At 31.8% G+C, this 21,031-nt stretch overlaps 1 long non-coding RNA gene across 1 annotated transcript; it reads left to right on the top strand.

Moving 5' to 3' along the window:
- The first annotated feature begins 7,722 nt into the window (after positions 1-7,722).
- Positions 7,723-12,438, top strand: LOC145806277 (uncharacterized). Its single transcript, XR_014349199.1, has 4 exons — positions 7,723-7,828; positions 9,645-9,713; positions 10,238-10,327; positions 12,191-12,438. It is a non-coding gene; the product is annotated as an uncharacterized LOC145806277 (long non-coding RNA).
- Positions 12,439-21,031: the final 8,593 nt, after the last annotated feature.

Below are 21,031 nucleotides of genomic sequence, written 5' to 3'. Positions count from 1 at the left end.
ATATTGGAAACTGCAGTTATGGCCTGTGTACTAAGAGCCATAGTGTTATTAATAGCATCAAAATCATTTCGATTGTCAATACCACTAGAACCCTCATTTACAGGCATAGCATGTGCCTGCGTCACTGGTACTCTCTCATTTGCCTGCATTACAGGCACCTCATGTAGGTCCGATTCATTGATAGACAAGGTAAGGAATGATATGATTACAAAAGAAGCTAAAATAAATTTTTCTCTCAAACACTTGATGATTTCGTATCTTTGCCTCTGATCTGTGTCACTTTTTATACACTCCATTGATCCATTACTCGATGCATATCTGCTATATCTGCTCAAATATTTTGTTTGTCAATATTTCCTGCGCTCGAGATGCTCCAATATCCCCATAATGATTCCGACAAGACAGGCGGCCCATTATTTTATTTTTGGCCACTCAGATTATTGTATCAAATGTGCTTGTTTCTTATCTTCATCTTTATTTTGATGATGTCAAAGGGGGAGAAAAAATATGATTTTGAAAATTATATGTTGCAGGGTTATCAAATATTTTGTCAATTTTATTTTGTGAAAAAAATATGATTTTGAAAATTATATGTTATCAAAGAAAATTATATGTTGCAGATAAAAAATATGATTTTGAAAATTATATGTTGCAAGGTTATCAAATATTTTGTCAATTTTATTTTGTGAAAAAAATATGATTTTGAAAATTATATGTTATCAAAGAAAATATATGTTGCAGGGTTATTAAATATTTTGTCAATTTTTTTTGTGTCAAATCCATACAAATATTGCCATCATCAAAAAGGGGGAGATTGTTAATCATATTATTTAGTTTTGATGATGTCTAAAATATTATTTGTAACAATTTGAATTTTTTAATATACATATGTATTTGACCCAAAATATTATCTTTTTAAAATAAAAAAATATATATATATATATATATATATTTGTTAAATATTAGTTAAATAAAAATATTTTTGAAAACTTTACTATTCACTTTTTGAAAATTGAGGCTGATCACTATTCACTTTTTGACCAAATTAAAAATTGATTAATTATATTATTTTGACAAATTTAATATTGATGGGTTGTCTTGTGTTGACAAAATTAATATGGAGTGGTAGAATATATTTAGTTTAAAATCTCTACAACATATACAATATTTTAAAGATGACATACCTTTTCAGATCTATCATAAATATCATTTAAAAAGATTTTTCTGTATACAAATATTTGATTAGAACATTGCATATAATATAAATAGAATACATCACGTGCGCTATTAAATTTTTTACATTACATTGATTATATCATATTATAATCAAACAAGAAGAAAAAGATGGAGTTATATATATATGTGCGTATATATATATATATATATATTATAAACTAGATGGAGAAAATTATTTGTTTGTTTGAAAGTTGTGAACTTTGTATTAAATTGTCTACAAAAATGGTGGCTCCATGTTTGAGAAAAAAAAAAAAAAAATCAGTCTTATTTTTTATCTTTTGCTGACTATTCAAAATCAAGGAGTGTGCTTATGTAAGCGATGACATCAAGAGCGTGCTTATGTAAGCCATGACATCAGGAGCGTGCTTATGTAAGCCATGACGTCAGCAAGGAGCGTCCAACGGGTATATTTTTGTATATAAATAGAAGTGTTGGATGTGGAGAAAAATCAAGAACTTGAAAAGAAAATTTTCTGTGAGCTCCAAATTGTATTCTTCTCTTTCACTTTCAGATCTAAGTCTAGCTTTTGTTCTTACACTTTCATATCTACTCTTTGTGAGAGAATTATTGTAAAAGTGGGTTCAATTACCACTTATTCTTATTCCTTATTTTTGTGAGAGATTTTGTAAGGGTAAGGCATTTATTGTTGAGTGAGGCTCAATAGATAAGAGTAAGTCCTGTGCCAAATCCACAAGCTTGGTGGTGTATTTATTCAATTGATAGTAAAGAAATTCTCAAGGAGGTTCCTTGGGGAGTGGACGTAGGCTTGGCGTGCCGAACCACTATAAATCGCAGTGTTTGATTTTCTCTCTCTATCTCTTCTACTTTTATATTGTTAATTGTTATTCTGTTTTTTTTTTATTAAAATTCTGAATATTGTGTTATTTTTAATATTGTGAAATTTTTAATAACCCAATTCACCGCCCCTCTTGGGTTGCCTATCTGGGATAACAAGCTATAATTTATAAAAATTATAAAAAAAAAAAAAAAAAAAAGTCACTAATTGTCAATTTTTATTGACATATGCAAAAAATCGTCATACAAAATTATTTTTAGCAACGATTTTACTAGGATTTATTTTCAATAGGACTTTATGAAAATTAAGTCTAACTATTATGACCTATTGGTAGTTTATCCTATAACATACCTGCAAAAAGTCTCGTTAATCGGATATCAGTAACCCTTTCATCAAATCACATTTGCATGTAATTGTATATTTCAAATTACACTTTCTATTTAATTTTTTTTGATACAAATGTGATTTGATAAAAGAGCTACCGATAGTAAATGTAATTCACTATTTAACTTTTTAAATAGTAACTGTAATTTAAAATATAAAATTACATGCAAATGTAATTTGATAAAAAGACTATCGATATCCGATTAACATAATTTTTTACAAATATGTTCTACTTGATATATTTTAAAATGTGAACGATTCAAATTATCAAATTGGGTCTTAAAATGGACTCAATAAAATACACAACAGTTGCTGCTATGCATAGTGCACAACAGCAATTCCAAACCCCACCTTCAACTATTCACATAATCTTAAAATTAACAATTGAATAAACTTTTAGTAGCCATATAAAATAACTTGAATTCAAGTTTTTGAATCTTATCTTGAAAAATTTTATTAACAATAATAATGGTATGAACTGGTCCAAAAGACCACAGGCGTGGCGTACTCTTGGATTTGAGCTATGGTGGACAATAATGCATGCATTGTTTGTATCTCCAACAATGGTTGAGATGAAGCTTTGATTACTCTCTTTATTTTTTTGTATATCTTTGTAAAAATTAAAAATTTATTAAAATAATTTATTCTCAAACGAGACCTAATTTTATAATTAAGTGCTTTATGTGATATTTTTAGTAGTGATTGAACCTAAGATCCCCCCCTCCCTCCCCCGCGGAGAAAAAAAAACAAACAAACAAACAAACAAAAACAAAAACAAAAAATTACAACCTTCAACCATCAGTAATAGTTGAAGGGTTGATTTTAAAAAGGAAAATGTCTCGTAACTCAAATTTCGTGGCTCAAAAGTGGCTCAAATGGCCAAAACGACGTCGTTTTGGCCATTTTTATGTTGTTCTGTACTCAAAACGACGTCGTTTTGGCCATTTGAGCCACAAAATTTGAGCTACGTAGCATTGTCGTTTTAAAAATAAGGAGAGTTCCCGGCAGAGCCAACAATGTGTACTTTAAAATGGTTCATATGGTATGTTATCATAATTTTTTTATAAAATTTTACAAAATTTCATAACATAAATCATAAAAATATAATATTACAAAATATCACAAAGTGTCACAATTTTATTATTTATAATTTTAGGATGTACAACACAAATTCATAACACACTGCGAACATAACTTCACTATTCGTAATTTTATCACAAAATGTCATAAAAAATACCACAAATATTCATAACTTTCTCCTCAAATAATTATAAATTCCATATGATGTGGTGCACTTTTTTAGGGGTGTATGTTGTAAATTTCTCCCATTTCGTATTAACTAAACTCAATATGCCGAACCAAATGCATGTGTATTAATTAAGATCAGGCACAACATACAAACAAAACAAAATATATATATATATATATATATATATAATAGTTTATGCTATGGTACACACCCTGAGGGATACCTACTATATGTAAGTTATGGCATTAGTAGAGTTGATTTCTACAAATGTCATAACGAATCCTTTTAAAGTCATAACTAAAAAAAATAGGTCATAACCAAATAACACATAATGTATATGACAAAAAAAAATTTTGAATCATAACTAAAATAACGTCATAATCAACACCCTAACATGTATAATCAGCCATAACTAACAACACAATAGGTTATAACTAAATATCACAAATATTTGTAATACACACCCCAAGAGGGGGTGTGTATAGTCGAATTTTCCGACACATAGAATATTCGGACATATGATATATCCTAAGATAAACCTGTAATATATTGTGATTTGAAATATATTTATTTGCTTATTTTATTTGTTTATTGATTTTATTATGTCATTTATTTTGATTTATTTGATTTTATTGTGTTTGTTGACCTTTCATTTAATATTGGTGAGTGTTGGGTTTTTTAAGGAAAAAATTAGTGAAATATTCCTCTCCAACTTTGTGTAGTAGGAGAGGTCCGAAATATTTTTGTTGCCCAAAAGGCAATCCAAGAGGGGTGAATTGGATTCCTATAAATAAAAATTAATAATACCCCAATAAAAATTACAGCTAGTATAGCAGATAGTTAATTAATGAAGAGCAAATGGCTAACAAAAATGATTAAGCAGAAAAATTAACTAACATTGAAGTATAGCTAACTGTTAATGCAATGAATGATTTTAGGCTTAACAAATTTTGATTTAGATAAATTAGCAATGGATTTAACTAAATTAGGTAAGTAAAGAGATTTGATGATTATAGCAGAGACAGAAATGTAAAGAGATTAGGGAAGGGAAGGCAAATAAATTTATAGTGGTTCAGCTTCAACCAAACTTATATCCACTCTTCAAGCTTCACTTGAGATTTTTCACTATTTGCTAGCTTTACAGGGGTGCTAGCAACCTCTCAAATATGGAGCAATCCTCCACAAAATTTATACAGACTTTTCAAGTCTAAAACCTTACGAACCTTAGGTGTTTCTCAATCACTCTCAAGAAATCAAGAAACTTGAGTGTACTACACTCTTACAAGATTCAAATGATGGTTTTTTGCTTTCAAAGAAAGCTAAAAGAAAAATCTCTCACAATACAAAATATTGAAGCTCAGATTTTTCTGAAAATCCACTCAAAGGTGTATATGCTTAAGGCTAAAAGCTCACTGTAATTTCTGAAGAAAAATACAAATAAGATGAAGAACACTTCAGAGAATAGAGAAAGATAAGTCTGATGAAAGATGGAGAATGTTTCATGCTCGTTGTATGTTTGTTTGTCTCTTTGTATCTCAGTGTCTCACTTCACCTCCCAGAGCTCTGTTATATAGAGTAATGTGCTGAACTGTGAGTCTGACAAGGCCCATCATCTTCTTTCCGTTGGTGTTGGTGATAGTGAGGGTAATATACTTCTAAAGCAATGTCAACCTTTGTTGCGCGTGTGATTTTTGCATGTTGGAAGATGGATAAAACATTTCTTTTCAGTTCACTGCCCTGTTACTAATATAAGCAGCGTTCATATAGGGACGTCCACCTGAATGTCCCAAGTGTAGTTTTGTTCATGTGGGACATCCCCCCAGATGTCCGCCCAAATGTCCCATGAAGTCCCAGTCGTGAAGGTTGTTATAGCGATCCTGGTTTTCTCTCCTTTGGTTGTTGTATTCTGGACTTAGGTTCCGTGGTGTTGGTTGTTGTATATACCTTGTTTTCATCCTTCAATTCTATATATTTGAGTTTTAGGTTGTGTTGGGCAGGTTTGTAACAGGTTGGTTGTGATTGGAAGCAAATGGTTGTTGCCCAGATTTTGGTGTCTTCGCTCGAGCGAGACTTTTGTCGCTCGAGCGAGCTCTTTGTTTTTGTTCCTTCACTCGAGCCAGGTGTAACGACCCCATCACGTATAATGATTAGTACTTGATTAATTACGATGATTGAAATTTAATTGCCGAGTATTGTAATTTAATTTGGGATTTATGAGGATTGTGGGATCTGACCCGTATATGATTCTATTAAAGATTTATTTTGAAATTAGAAATTAAGAGTCCAAATGGCTTAAGGAAGTGAAGTTAAGAAGTTGAATCAAGTTAATGTTAATTATGGACCCATTTGGGAGTTTAATTAAATATTCGTTTCAGTTAGTAAAATTGAGATTCGATTAATTAGATCCGAATTGGAGAAAATTAAGTTAATTAAATTATGAGGATTGAGAATTGTGACTATTACGAATTAAATTTATTTATGGGGTGTTCAATTTGAATATGTAATTTATTGACAAAGATTTGGTATCTGATAAAAAATTGAAGGCCTAAATGATTTGGGGAATCAAAATTGAGGATGAAAATAAGTTTAATTTAATATTTGAAACCTTTTAGGAGTTCGATTAAAAATCTGATTCAGATTGATAAATTTAATTATATTTAATTAGGCCCTAATGGAAGTCAATTAGACTAATTAAATTATATGAGATTTGAGATTAGTTATAATTAACTAATTTTGTGTTAATTAAAATTTATTAAGATTAAGCGATGCTTAATTAAATTATTCCTAGACATAAATTGAATTATGGACTAAATTGGTATTAGGGGTGTAAATGGGTGTGGGTGTATTGAGAAATCTGTGTATGTGATGTGTGGGAAAGCAAAGGAGAGTGCACGTGTGCTATGTAGAGGTCAAGAAGAAGTGGTATGTATTGTTTAGTTCATCAATTTGCTCGGCTGGAGACAAAACCGAGAGGGGGCACTACAAGAAAATACACCTTTGGCGACTAAATTTTTAGTCGCCAAAAGTCCCTTTTTAGTAGCCAAATGTCAAATTTCCACTTTTCCCGACAAAATCTTTTAGTCGCCGGGTTTGTCGCGAACAGACAGTCGGCAAAACCTTTGGCGACTAAAAAACATTTAGTCGGCAATACACAGGTCTTCTGCGACTAAGGTTTTAGTCGCCAATAGTCAATTCCATTTTTGGAAATTATACTAAAAACGCCAATAGTCAATTCCATTTTTGGAAATTATACTAAAAAAAATTCCCTTTGTGCCTCAGACACGCTTCGAACCTGAGACCTCTAGGTTTCCAAACCTTAACCACACACTCCAACCCACTATGCCAATGAACCATCTCATGATTATAGTTGCAACTTATATTATTTATATATTACTTTCACTAGTATTAATACAAAACTATATATATAAATGTATTTATATATATTCAATATAATTTATGTAAAAAATAAATTATTTATTAAAAAAAATTTAGATCACTTTTGGCGACTAAAAAAATTATTTAGTCGCCAATTCTATTATTTTTGGGCTACTAATTAATTTTCCGTCGCTAAAGAAAGCTATTCCGCCTAAAAACCTACCCTTTTGGCGACTAAACCTGTTTTTAGTCGCCAAAAACCTCCCCCTTTGGCTACTAAAGTGAATTTTAGTCGCCATAAATCTATTTTTAGCTACTAATTTTTTTTTAGTAGCTAAAAAGCATGACCTTCAGCGACCAAACTGTTTTTAGTCGCCAAAACAGGTACAATCAGCGACCAAAGTGGTTTTTAGTCGCCAAAACCTTAATTTTTGGCTACCAAATGGTTTTAGTCGCCAAAAACCCTAACCTTTGGCTACTAAAAATTTTTTAGTCGCTAAAACCCCCCCTTTGGCGACTAAACTGCCTTTTAGTCGCTAAAACCATTGCATTCGGCGACTAAACTCTTTTAGTCGGCAAAAGTGACCAATTTTGGCGACTAATTCCATTTTAGTCGCCAATTCTACGACTTTCAGCGACGAAAATTCCCATTTTAGTCGCCAATAGTGTTTTTTGTTGTAGTGGGGAAAACACTTTGATGGAAATTTTGGAAGGAAAACGAGCAACTCAAGTCTTGTGTGGAAATAGGAAGAAGTGAACTCATGAGATTCAACCATGGAAGGCTTGAGGTAAGGAATTGAAGCTTAAATTTTTGTAGACAAATCACCTAAAAGCTGAAATTAAAAGATGGTTGGATTCAATCTCATGTAATTAATAGAAATTAGCAAGAAGATGAAGAAAATTGGAATTATGTTTATAGATTATGGAGATAAATTGGAAATTAATTAGTTAGAGTTTGATTTCTATTATTCGTCACAAATTGAAACTCATCCTTGCATGCATGTTGGAATTTCAAGATTTTAGATTTAATTCATGTGTAAAAGATTGATAAGTTTAAATTTGGGTTAGATATGAAGGAAATTAATAAAAATATAAATTAGAGCAATTAAAGAATGAAATTATGATTTGATTTTGAATATAGAAAATTAGTTGGTTTTAATCTTAATTTCATACCTGCAAATACTTTCCTAAGAGTCATATAACTTCAATTTCATGTAAATTAAAAGGAATTAGTAAAAGGGTGATGAAATTGAATTAGATTCAAAATTATAGAAATTAATTTGAAATGAGTTGCATGCATGTGGATGGTTATGGAAAATAAATTAGAAATTAATTATTTTGGGTTGGATGTTGTGATTTTGCATGAAATTAAGCTTCATTGTTACATGCATGAATAAATTTTACAAGTCTAATACTCTAATTATACATGCATCATGGATTTTGAAGGATTTGGATTAGTTCAATCTCATATTTGAAGAGAAAAAAAAAAAAGAAATGTTTTATGAACATCAAGTTTATGGAAAATTAGAATTAATCCTAATGCTAGATAAAGCTTTGATTTTATAATTAAATTTTTAATCCATCCATGTAATGTAATTTAAGATTTTATTTAAATTAAACATATTTTGATTATGAATTAAGTTGAGGTTACAACTTAAGTTGAGTTCAAGATTATGGAAATTAATTGGAAAATTTATAAGAAGTTTCATTACTCCAATTTCATGATTTCAAGGAAACTAGAAAGAACTTGAGGCCAATTTTATGTAATTAAAGAGAAAATGAGAAATTGAAGCTATGATCAAATGTATGAGAATTAATTTAGAAATTAATTACTTTGGGTGGAATTTATTTGTCCTAACATGAAATTGAGTTTCAATTGTATATACATTATGAATTTTTCAAGAGTTTTGAAAGTTTAATTCGTGTTTTAAAATTTGTGGGCTTGAAATTGGGTTTGATATGGGGAAGATGATTTAAAACTAAATTTGGACAATTGGAGCATGATTTTGAATGAATGATTTCTAATTGAAAGTGTGTATTTAATTATACAATGGTTTTCCATTTTTGTGTACCAAAAGTACATGTTTTGAGGCTTTGAATACCAAATTTGAACTTCAATTGCAATTTTAAAATTTCAGAATTTGCGTTGTCCACTCGAGCGAGGAAAGTCTCGCTCGAGCGTGAAAATTGAGCTCCCAGTAGTTTTTCAAATTTTATAGTCTACTCGAGCAACCAAAGTAACGCTCAAGCAGAGACCCATTTTCAACATATTTTGAAAAATTGCATTTAGTTCACATATTTATTCTCATCTCTTTCCAAGGCATTCTAGACATGATTATGACTCAATAAAGATTAATAAGCTACCAATCAACATAGATTAGTTAGTTGAAGAATTAATCATTGATCTAGTGGTAATTGCTTAAGAAGCCAAGTAAAAGATCAATCTATTTGGAAAAGAAGGGCTTAGTAATGAAAGAATATGTGAAATAAGAACCCAGTTTATTTAAATGAGAAAGAATAAGCGTAGTAGAAGACTAAAAAAGTCAAGTTTGATCAAGGGAGTAATATTGTATTTCAATGTGTATATGTTATGTGCTTGTGTAGGTCACGCACCATTGTCTGCCTGATTTATCTGATATGTCCAGTCTATCTGATTTGCTTCTGCAGCCATCTGTGAGTAATAACTTAGTAAAGTTATGTTCAACTGTATCTATTTTCTGTGTGATAAAACAAGATCTGTTTTCCGAATTGATATGTTCTGTACAATGAATGATTGTTCAATTTCTGATATGTATTCGTGACATCCTTAGCATCATGTGATATCTGTTAGTTGTTACCTGGTATCGGAGGTTCCTTTATGGAACTCATATCCGTCTGTACTCTGTTACCCGTACCAGAGGCCCTGTCATGGGGGCTCAGCTTCTGTTCTGTTACCCGGATCCGGAGGTTCCTTTGTGGAACTGGTTATTTGTAACCTCACACGTATGCATTCTGTTCTGTTCTGTTCTGTTAATACTAATGGATGTATCACGTAAACGTAAGCATGACTTATGATTTCTGTATATGATCTGGACATATTATGAATTTGATACGAAACTGAATTATGATTTCTGAATCTGTATGGACTCATTTATTAAAACCCTTTACTCTATTATTATTCACTGGGCTTTAGCTCACTGTATTATTTGTGTATGTAGGTGATCAGGCGCGTGACCAGGCTTAGAGGCATCTGTCTAAAATCTGTTTTGTCAGCCAACCTATGTGCCTCCCGTGGAGGTTCCAGATATGTTAAGTGTTTAACGCTATGTGATTTAAAGTTTAAGTTTTGTTTCGTGTTTAGTTGAACAAGTCTTGACGACTTAAAGATAATGTGCATATATGTATATAAAAAGTTTAAAAATTTTCTATTTCATATAAGTCTGCATAGCTCAATGGACGTTGTATATTTCTTATTTGCTTCCTCTAGCCCCTAATATTATGTTAATCTGTCTTAGAGACCTTCGGTAATCCCAGGATTACTGGCCGTTACGATGCTAAACCTATAAGGGCGGGTTTGGGTCGTGACACCAGGGTTCCTTCGCTCGAGCGAGAGTTGGGTGATGTGTCTGGTGGCTTGAGTGAGAAGTCTTGCGCTCGAGCTTGCGTCTACGTCTCTTTTTGACCTGAAGGTTGTGTTTCTTGACTCGAGCGAGATTTCCTTCACTCGAGCGAGCGAGCTGTATGCTTTGGGTTTCTTCGCTCGAGCGAGCTTTTCTTCGTTCGAGCGTGCTTCTGGATTGCAGACCTGAAGCTTCGAATTGTTAGCTCGAGCGAGGGTTCTTTGTGTCTGGTCGCTTGAGCGACCACTCTTTCGCTCAAGCGAGCTTTGAATATATCAAATCGCAGCAGTTTCTTCTTCTTCTTAACTTTTCTTCATCTCTTTTTCTAAAAACTCTAGAACGGCTGCTCTTTCTCTCTCTACATACCTTCTCTCTAAAAATCCACCTAGTTCTAGTGGTCGACTACGCTAGTCCCTTTGTAAAAAGTGTGGAGCTTGGTGTGGGCTTCGTTTCAATCCGAGAAAGTTGGTGTTTGGAGCATTTCAGGTTTTCACCTTCTTCTCATTTTGGTCTCTTCATTTGAGGTAGGGATAACCTACTCTAATCTATGAGTCTTGACATAAATTTTAATCATTTTGATTAGTTGGTGTTGTTTGGTAATTTCGAGAAAGTTAGGGTTTAGTTTGAGGTTAAAAGAAAGGAGGTTTTCAAAATGTTAAATTCCATATGTATGTGAGACCTTGGAGAATGGTATTATTGTTGTTAAATTGGTGAAATCGAACCTTAGGGTTGATATTGAGAAATGGGGAAAAATACCCTAATTATGTTGAATAATTAATTTGAATAATTAATTTGAGGAAATGTGAAATTGAGTTGAGGATAATAAAATTGAAAAATTGTGGGAGTAAATGGCGTAGTTGGATAATTTAATCACTCACCTATGAAAATGTTAATATTTATCTGTTGATAAATTTATTATCTGTTTAGAGATAACTGCTTTGGGCTATCGGTGGAGGATAGTCTTGATTGTTGTAGACACTGTATGTTGATTAGGGAAAACTGAAACAAATCAAACGTGTTATGTCATTGAATATGACGGCTGGAATAATACAGCAAATATGTATATTGATTGATCATTATATATGATAACTGTTTAAATACATTGTACATGTATATTGTTTGGGAGGAGATAGGAGATGTACTCCATGGTTTGAGGGGAGATAGGGGATGGACTCTCAAACCTGTTTGGGAGGAGATAGGGGATGGACTCCATTAATACAATAAATATGTGTATTAAATTGAAGTATCAATACAGCAAATATATGTATTAATTGAAGTGTGGAAGTGTTTTAATATGAGTTGTAGACTCATTTGATGTAGTCTCATTTAATTGTTTGGCCAGGTTCTGAGCCATGTTTATGAATTGATTTGGATAAGTAAAGGAAAGTGGAATGAAACATGGACATAATTGTCATGGAACTGTATTGTGATATAAGTTGGTTTATAAGTGCTAGCCATCTATCAAATGCTAATGTTTTAGTTATTTCTCATACTTGATTTAGTATATCTCTACTGGGCATTGGTTCACCCTATATGGGACATCATTTTCAGGTTCAGGAGATATGCCACCTCCAAGGACGTAACTTGGGAGGCTTAAAGATCTTTTTGTTGTTTTCTTTTGTATTACATGTTAATCAAGCCGATGGCTTATTTTGTATAAAGAGTTAGAACTCTTCTTTTGTTGAAACCAAGTGTTGACTTGGAAAGTTGTAAGCCCATAGGGCATTTACTTTTGTTGTCAACATGTAATACTTCTATAATGAATACTCTGATAAATAGAAATATGCTTTATTCTCTTATGTCTATGTATATCAAGAATGTGGGTTTATATGCATTATTCTGAGGGCGTTACAAGGTTGACTACCGCAGTCGTCGACCATACTGCCTGTTTGATAACCGATGCAAAGCAAAACTAAACTAGAGTGAAACTGGGCCAAAATGACATGGCCAGTCGTCCACTCAACTGTCGCCTGAATGCCCTTGTAGTTGAAGCAAAACTGAGCAAAATTTGACTGACCAGTCGACTACCTGGTAGACCTCCCCTCTGTGGGCGGGTCTCCTTCTGCTGCTACTCTCTACTGTTGCTTCTAGGGCTTGCACTACAACAAAAAGTGCTTTTAATAACACATTTTTATAGCATTTTGTCGAAAATGCTACTACATATGATGCTTTTATAGCATTTTGTAGGAATATAACATTAGAAAATTACATTACATTTATTATAACATTTATTAAATTTTTATTAACATTTTATAAATGCGGTAAAAAGTTAGGTAAGTTCAAAATTTTAATAACATTTTATAAATGTTACAATTCTAAATATTACGATATGAATAAATAAATAAATTAGCGGTAAACATACCGCGCCTTTGATAGCCACTTCCGAATGTGTCTCTTAATTTTTCCCTTATACAATATCAATCCACTTGAATTTTAGTTATTCCTAAAGATTATCTCTCTCCTGCTAAATCTATTATATATATATATATATAATATGTATATGTATTGATTATTGTTGTTATTTTGTTTTGATATTAAGCCACTATGATCATCAACTGAAACTGTGCAGTAGACATGGGATACGATTCCCAAAACAAATTGTAGGTTTTTTTTGTTTTTTCTTTGATTTTCTTCTTCTTCTTTTTTTTTTTTGTTTGGTACTTTATAGATGGTGTTGATTTTTGTTTTCATTTTGCTTCGTGCGTGTAATAGATATAAATATATATATATACATATATGTATGTATAATATTCCATTCCATTTTCTTATACTATCAATCTTTGCTAATCTACTAATGTAATTCGTTGGATTAAAGTAGTTATTACTAATGAATGTTCTGAAGAAGTGGGTTTTGAAGGAATTGGGTAGTCTCTGTTTGGTTATTTTTTATAACTAGTTTTTGAATTTTTTTGTAAACGTTTGGAAAGTATATTGACAAAAATAAACACCAAAAAATATATATTTTTATAAATTATTTATGCCCCAAAAGGAGAAAACAATATATAAGGGGGAATTTATTTACAATGAAACAGACAAAAAAAATATACGCAAACGTGGAGAGGGATGTAACCCCACAGCTTTTCACTTGCATCCCACCACAAAAAAACTTGCACACTTCATGTTTTAGCAATTTTTTTTCTTGTCCCACTAACAAGTAATTCTCCCTAAAATTTATATATTGTTTAATTATTTTTCACCGAATTAGTTTTTGAAAAAGATTGATAGTATGCAATATTTGTTTTCCCAATTTGTTGCTTGATAGTTTACACTTGAAAGTTACATAGCCAATTTTATACTCTTTATGTAAATCCAATTAAAGCCATTGATCTGAAAATTTAATTCTTTATATATTAATTTTTTTTATTGGCTTGGGTATTAAACCAAGATTTAATCCCTTGGCTTTCTTGATTCTTTAATTAATTACCCTTACCTTCTTAAATGCTTCCGTAAACTAGATTACTTGCTTGGCTCTATTTTTTTCAAAAACACTTTTCAAAAAATTTTACTTTCTTATTTTTCGTGTTTTTTTGTTTTTACTGAATTTTTTTAATATTTTAAGATTTTTTTTTTTTTACTTTTTAGACATACCTAACATAAATATACATAAAAAGTAAAAAATTTGTGAAAAAAACCTTTAAAAAATTCACTAAATACTAAAAATACAAAAAAAAAATACAAGAATTTAGTACATTTTTTGTATTTTTATGTATTTATTAATTTTTTAAAATATTTTTTCACAATTTTTTATTTTTTAGATACATCTAAGTAAGGTGCATCTAAAAAAGTAAAAAAAAATGTTAAATTTTTTTAAAATATTCGCTAAAAAAAAACATGAAAACCAAAAAACTCAGTTTTAAAAAAACTTAATCCAAAAAATTCAAACCAAACACACTATTATTTTTATTTATTTATTGCAGTTGTCTTCAGAAAGAAGAGAGGCCAAAACTCATCTTAGAGTAAGCTCAAAGGATGTGAAGATTGTGGATGAAATAATAGTTTATTTGACTGAGTTCATTGTTGTTACTTTTGGGCTTTTTTTTTTTTTTTTTTTTTGAGATATTTATAAGCTATGTTTTTGTAGATATGTTGATTATATTTTGGTACAAAGCAATGTAATTATTTCAATCCTTTAATGGGTGTTTTTGTTTTCTACACTAATGATATTGGCCTTTATACAATGAGTGAGGTTTTTAAATATTGATATTGAATTAGGACATTTTTATTTTTAAATATGAGAATACTTTAATAGTAGCATTGAAAAAATTAAATCACCGAAAATTCTACACAAAATATGTTGTCACACTTTATTATAGCATTCATGAATAGTCACAGTTATATTTTTAAAGAAATTTTCAACCATTTCATAGCATTCCAAGAATGTTATAATATATTTCTTATAGCATTTATGCATAACATTTAATAAATGTTACAAAAAAAAATAATAGACTTTTAATAACATGGGCTAAGATAGCATTTCAACAAAGGCTATCATTTACCTAAGATAGCATTCATTGCGTGATACAAAATGTGGTATTTGTTGTAGTGCTGATTTATTTCCTAGTCAAGCTTCATTTTGAACTCCAAATGGCATGATTAGGATAGAAATATAGATGAAAATATGTTAGTATAAAATATAAGATTTCAATTTATTTTGCTCTTTCAAAGAAATCAAAACATAGAGTAATAATCAGCAAAATGTATTATGTCTAACAGTTTTTTTTTATTAGCTAAGGTCCTTCAACATTTTTGCAAAGAAAATTTGATCCAGAGAAATTTCGCCCTAACTCAGAGAAATTTCAATTTTAAGAGAGTTACAATTGAATGTGTCTACAACTTTAAAAAGAAAAAAAAAATAACAAAACCAAAACAAATTGAATGTGTAACTCTTCTCACCCATTATTCTATGCAATACGGGCAATCAGTGGCGAAGTCAGGATTTTACTATTGAATTAAAATCTTAACAAAAATCATAATCCAACTTAACTTAATTTGTATTTGATGGTAGGACTAAAAATTAGTACGATTGCAAAAGATATATTTAAATATAAATTCAAATTAACTGAGTATTACCTTTATTGTTATTATTTTAATTTATGTATGGTGATCATCATAGTTTAAAAAATAAATATATGCCTTCATAAAATATGGAAGCAAAATTATATTAAGATACACACACACAAAAAAAAAAAAAAAAAAAAGAAATATAGAGAGGTATAGAGAAAAAAATGAGAGAAATGTGAATAAATAATACATAGGGATTGTTATATATCACTTTCTTTTTCTTTTTTTGCCATTTTGAATTACTTAATTAAATGGTAATATATTATTGGGGTTTTTTTTTTAAGGTCCTTGATCTTATGATTTTATAGCATAAAGGACATCAAATATTTTTATGATGTCTAAGGTCCATCAACAATATTTTCATAATGTCTAAGGTCCCTCAACCTTGATCCAGAGAAATTTCAGTCCAGAGAAAATTGGTCTAGAGAAATTTCAGTCCAGAGAAAATTAGTGCAGAGAAATTTCAGTCCAGAGAAAATTGGTCCAGAGAAATTTCAGTCCAAATTTCTCTAGAAAATCTAATTATTCTCAGAATTTTATGCAGAGGGAGCCACACATACACCATGCATATTTTTGGTGAATGTTTGTGCACTGATAATCAAGAAATGTCTTTTTTATCTTGAAGAAGTTTACGAATGATTTTTTTTTTTTCCCTTCCCTTTTATCACTTGATGCAAGTTCTTCCCAATTCCTAAGAAAAAACAATGTATTGGCTGTAAATTCAAAATTCTCTCTACCATTGTGTTTCGTATACAATTCGTGGCCTTTATATTTCCGCTTCAGTCTTCCATTAATGGGAGAGTTCTGCAACTTCTTCAGCGCCGAATCATGACCATTGTCATCATCTCACGTCACAGAGAAAATTGGTCCAGAGAAATTCTTCTCTCTGGACCAACCCTGATAAAATTTAGTTCAAAAATCAGAGAATTTCTCTGGTTTCAACCTAGAGAAAATTCAATTCAAAAACCAGAGAATTTCTCTGGTTTCAACTTCAAATGAAAAAAAATAAAAATTCAATTCACAATTTGGAACCTGGAATGCTTAATTTGAAACCCAGAAAATTTCTCTGGACTAGCATTGCTATTGCTTGTGGTGAACCCAACACAACTGCAATTGTTCCAGCACTTTTCCATACAATCGCTAATGCTTAAGCCCGAATTATCGTCACGGTCACTGGATTCGGCCGAGTTGGAAGTGAAGGCTCGGAGCAATAATGAGATGAAAAGGACTTTTACTTGACTACTTTGCCTCTTGTAGAACACAGAGATGCTGAGGTTTTGAACTCCAGGTTTATCTTCTTGTTCGACATCTTCATCAACCTCTATATCAGTAACTAAACAGCACAAATGCTGCACAAACTTTATTACCAAGAAACAACAACAATACCAAAAGCACACATGTACAAGAACACATCATTTGTGTAGTTGACAGATATAATACAAGCTGTAGAAGGGGAAATTGAATCAGTTAGACTCAACTAGTCAGAGAAAATTCGATCTAGAGACTCTAGACGAATTTTCTCTGGACTTCACAGAGAAATTCTAGTTTACAGAGATTTTCTCTGGTCCAATTTTCTCTGAACTTCACATTTCACAGAGAATTTCTCTGGTCGAATTTTCTCTGGACTTCACAGAGAAATTCTGGTTCACAACAAGTAGATGGCTGTCCACTAGAAGCAGAATCTTCCATCCATGTATGATGTGATAAAGGAACTTTTTCTCTGTCCATAAAACATACAAAAGAGCATCCAAAGTCTTCCATCCATGCATAATATTTCATCCATGTCTGTCCACCAGTGCTTCAAAAGAGCATCCTGCAAAATAAGATCATTGCTCGCTTGTGCTTCTACATCTTGCTTCTCAGTCTTTTCAATTTTAGGAACTAAAGCATCTGTTTCAAACATAGAAGAAGTTGAAATTTTTTCCTCCCCAAAACTCTTAGTCTCCCCAGGCTCTGAAACAGCTGCATCTCCTACAACCAGACATTCCATTTCTTGTTCTTTTGCATCTTGCTTCCCAGATTGATCATCACACTTGTTCATTGTAAGGTGCAAATCTAAAGCATTAGGGACAGAAGAGTAGGGAAAGTGTATGAAATAGACTGTAAAAGCTTGACGGAATAGTAGGGAAAACAGGGGATGATGAATTAAAATGAAATTGAAGGGGTTCAAGAACTTGAAACCCTAGAATGAGAAAGTGTATGAAAGAGGAGGAGGAAGAGGAACCTCGTTGATTATCGCCCTACATGTCCACAATTCCACTTCTTGGAGACCAATTAAGCATTCGACGAACGATGAGAGTGATGATTCATCGCCGATTGCATAGCAGCTTCGCAATTGGAGTTTCTTGAGCTGTTTACAACTCCTCCAGAGCCAACTGAGGCCATAATCGCAGTGTTGAATCCCGGACAAACCTAGGGTTTCTAATTGAAGTTTGGTTTCGGAGTTTCCGATCATTAAATCGGTCAAATTGAGTTTGTGTAAATCGAATTGTCCAGTGTTGAAGACGATCGAGAGGTCTTTCAGTGAGTGGAAAGAGATGAGCCAGTGAAACTTTCATCTGATATATGTTTAGGGACCTTAGACATCAAAAAATAATTTTGTGGATCTCTTCCATTACGAAAAGTGGAAGAGGGACCCTAGACCGATTTTCCCTATATTATTAGTTGTCATTAATTGTGTAATAATTATCTGTGAATAAATGAACCAACTACAAATATTCATATAAGATGTAATATAAAATAGTGACAAAAAATGGGTGACATAACATTTCTTTAATATAAAATTTATAAGAATATTTTTTAGCATGATTAAATATATAAATTGACAAATTAAACATATTTTTTTAAAGAAAAAAGGTAAAGAAAATAGTGGTATAAAATTTCAAAACATTACTTAAAAAGATTAAATTAAAATATAGATTTTTTGTTATAGACATAAGTATAATTTTTCAAAAGTTGAGGGGGACACGTGACCCCTCTAGTCTAGGCCTCACATGCCTCCGCCCCTAAGTGCAATAACAAATACAATTGATGAAGTGTTAATTTCCTACATCTGTATATTACTGTGGGTAGAGTTCTATTGGTTAGAAATCTTATATATTCATAGAGAACATTTGTTGAAAAAATTTAGCATTGTATTTGTTGTTGTGTTTACATATTTTGAGTTATGAGATTTTATTTGAATATTTTGAAAACACGAGTAGTTCTTAATTCGTGAGGAAATTTTTAGTTGTAGATAAAGTTCCTTGAAGGATTAATGTATCTTGGAAGTAGAACATCGGTCAACCCAATGCAAAAAGGACATTTCTGATGGAATAAAAAGTGACCACACCATAATTTGGTGTGATTCACTTCACTCAATCATTTTTCTCTTGAATTGTAAAGAACCTTCTCGCAAGAATATTGAAGCCATCTGTTAGTTAGTTAATGGTTTGAATTCAAACACCTATAGACACATTTTTTAGTGAACCATGGTGATTGTTGCTATATGAAACAAATTCAAGTAGTATGCCTATTCCCAAAGGTCACTTATTGTGTATATAAATGCATAACAGCAGGATTAGAAATTATTGAATAAACTAAAAGATTTTCTACTTTCTAACTTTCGGATAATCGATATTCTCGAGTGATAAACACCCTCACGAGTATTCCGATCAATTGTCATTGTCAAGTAAATCTTATAGTGGCATCAGAGCAAGTTTACACATTATTGCAGATGTCGAAATATGGTCCGGAAGAACGAAAAGTTTCCGAACTCTTTTTACCAAAAATTCAGAAAATAATTGACAATCAATCTTTCGCATTGGTGAATTCCGTTTGTTTATTTAATCATTACCAACGTGTTGTATTCCCAGAAAACTATCCAAAGAAAATAACCGTTGGTGGTGCTATTGTTTCGAACATTGTCGAAAGTGAGGCCGAATTATATCATTGGAAGTAATTTTATAAAATATTTTTCGGTTCAATTCGCGTCTCCCAATTAACACCATCTTGTTCTTTTTAGAATTTTGATCACAACGGTGAAATTTGTTGTGAAAAAGGGCAAAAATTTGATCCACAAAATCCAAATTTCAGTGTATGGTCTCCTACTCCCATCACCGGAGAAGACAACCGAAATACATAGTGCAAAGATTCTATTTTGAAGTCTAAGAGTTTTGGGCTAAATTTAAAATTAAAAAAAAAAGGCCCAAAATAAAGTATTCAGCAAGGAAACCGATTCCTTTGGGCCTTAGGATTTAAAAGAATTTGTTTAAGCCTACACTGCCAGCCCAAACCAGCGCAACAGTGACCTAGCCCAGCCCAAAGCTGCGGCTCAGCGTTTCGCGCCAAGATTCGTGCGTCAACCCAGTGCCCAGTGCTCCGCGCCCGGACCTGTGTCCGTCTGATCTGCCTGACCCACGCCCGCTTGACCTGCGCGTTGACCCGTGTGTCACGCTAGTTCAGTCCCAGCCGGTTCAAACCGGTTCAATCCAGTCCTTGAACCGACAATAGCCTGGTTCAAGCGATTTTTTGACTCGTTCTCACTCATTTCAAGGTCGTTTTCAGTCATTCAAAAGCCAAGATTTCCAGAATTCTTTCAAGAATTTTTCTGTGACTAATTGTACTTGATTTATGTGTTATTTGGGATTTTTAGAAATTTATGGTAGGTTCAATTGGAATTTGATTTGCAATGAATTAATTAGATTAATTAATGCCTACTAGATTAGCTTTAATTAATTAACACTAAGTGAGCCTATATAAGACTCCTTACATGCTTCACTCATCCTTTTGTTCATATCAACAAATCCTTGAGCCTATACACACAAACCAAACGTAAGAGAGAGAGAGAGAGAGAGAGAAAGAGAGAGAGAGAGAAGAGAGCTTTGAGCTCAACTAAGGGATTTCTAGGAGAAATGAGAGAATTGGACTTAGAGATGCAAGAAATAAGCCTCTAGCTCTCACTTTGGAAAGTCTAGGTAAGAATTCAACCTTTAAATTCTTTGATTGTGGCATTAAGAACATGAATTCAAAAGATTAAGTATGTGAACTTGAGGTTTGAACTAGAAAGGAAGAAATTTGACCCATACCTTGCATGCATGCATGCATAATTCCTAACATTTTGAAGTTATTTTCCAAGAATTTCCTTATGCATGTTGCTAATTCACTTTACCTTTGAGAATGCATCAAGTTTCAAGACATTTTGTGGTATTAGATTAGGTTTTGGAAGTTTTGAAGTCAAGACAATTCATGCATGTCATGTTTACATCACATTCTCAAGTTTTAAGTTGAGTTTGCACAATTGGCATGCTTTGGGGCTTTGGTTTTACGAAATGGTTTTGAATTCTTCATGTT

Source organism: Camellia sinensis, chromosome 13 (genome assembly GCF_055761805.1).
Source record: "Camellia sinensis isolate YWXY chromosome 13, ASM5576180v1, whole genome shotgun sequence".
Classification (NCBI taxonomy): domain Eukaryota; kingdom Viridiplantae; phylum Streptophyta; class Magnoliopsida; order Ericales; family Theaceae; genus Camellia; species Camellia sinensis.
Note: the sequence above shows the minus strand (reverse complement) of the source record. Positions and strands in the feature narration are given on the sequence as shown.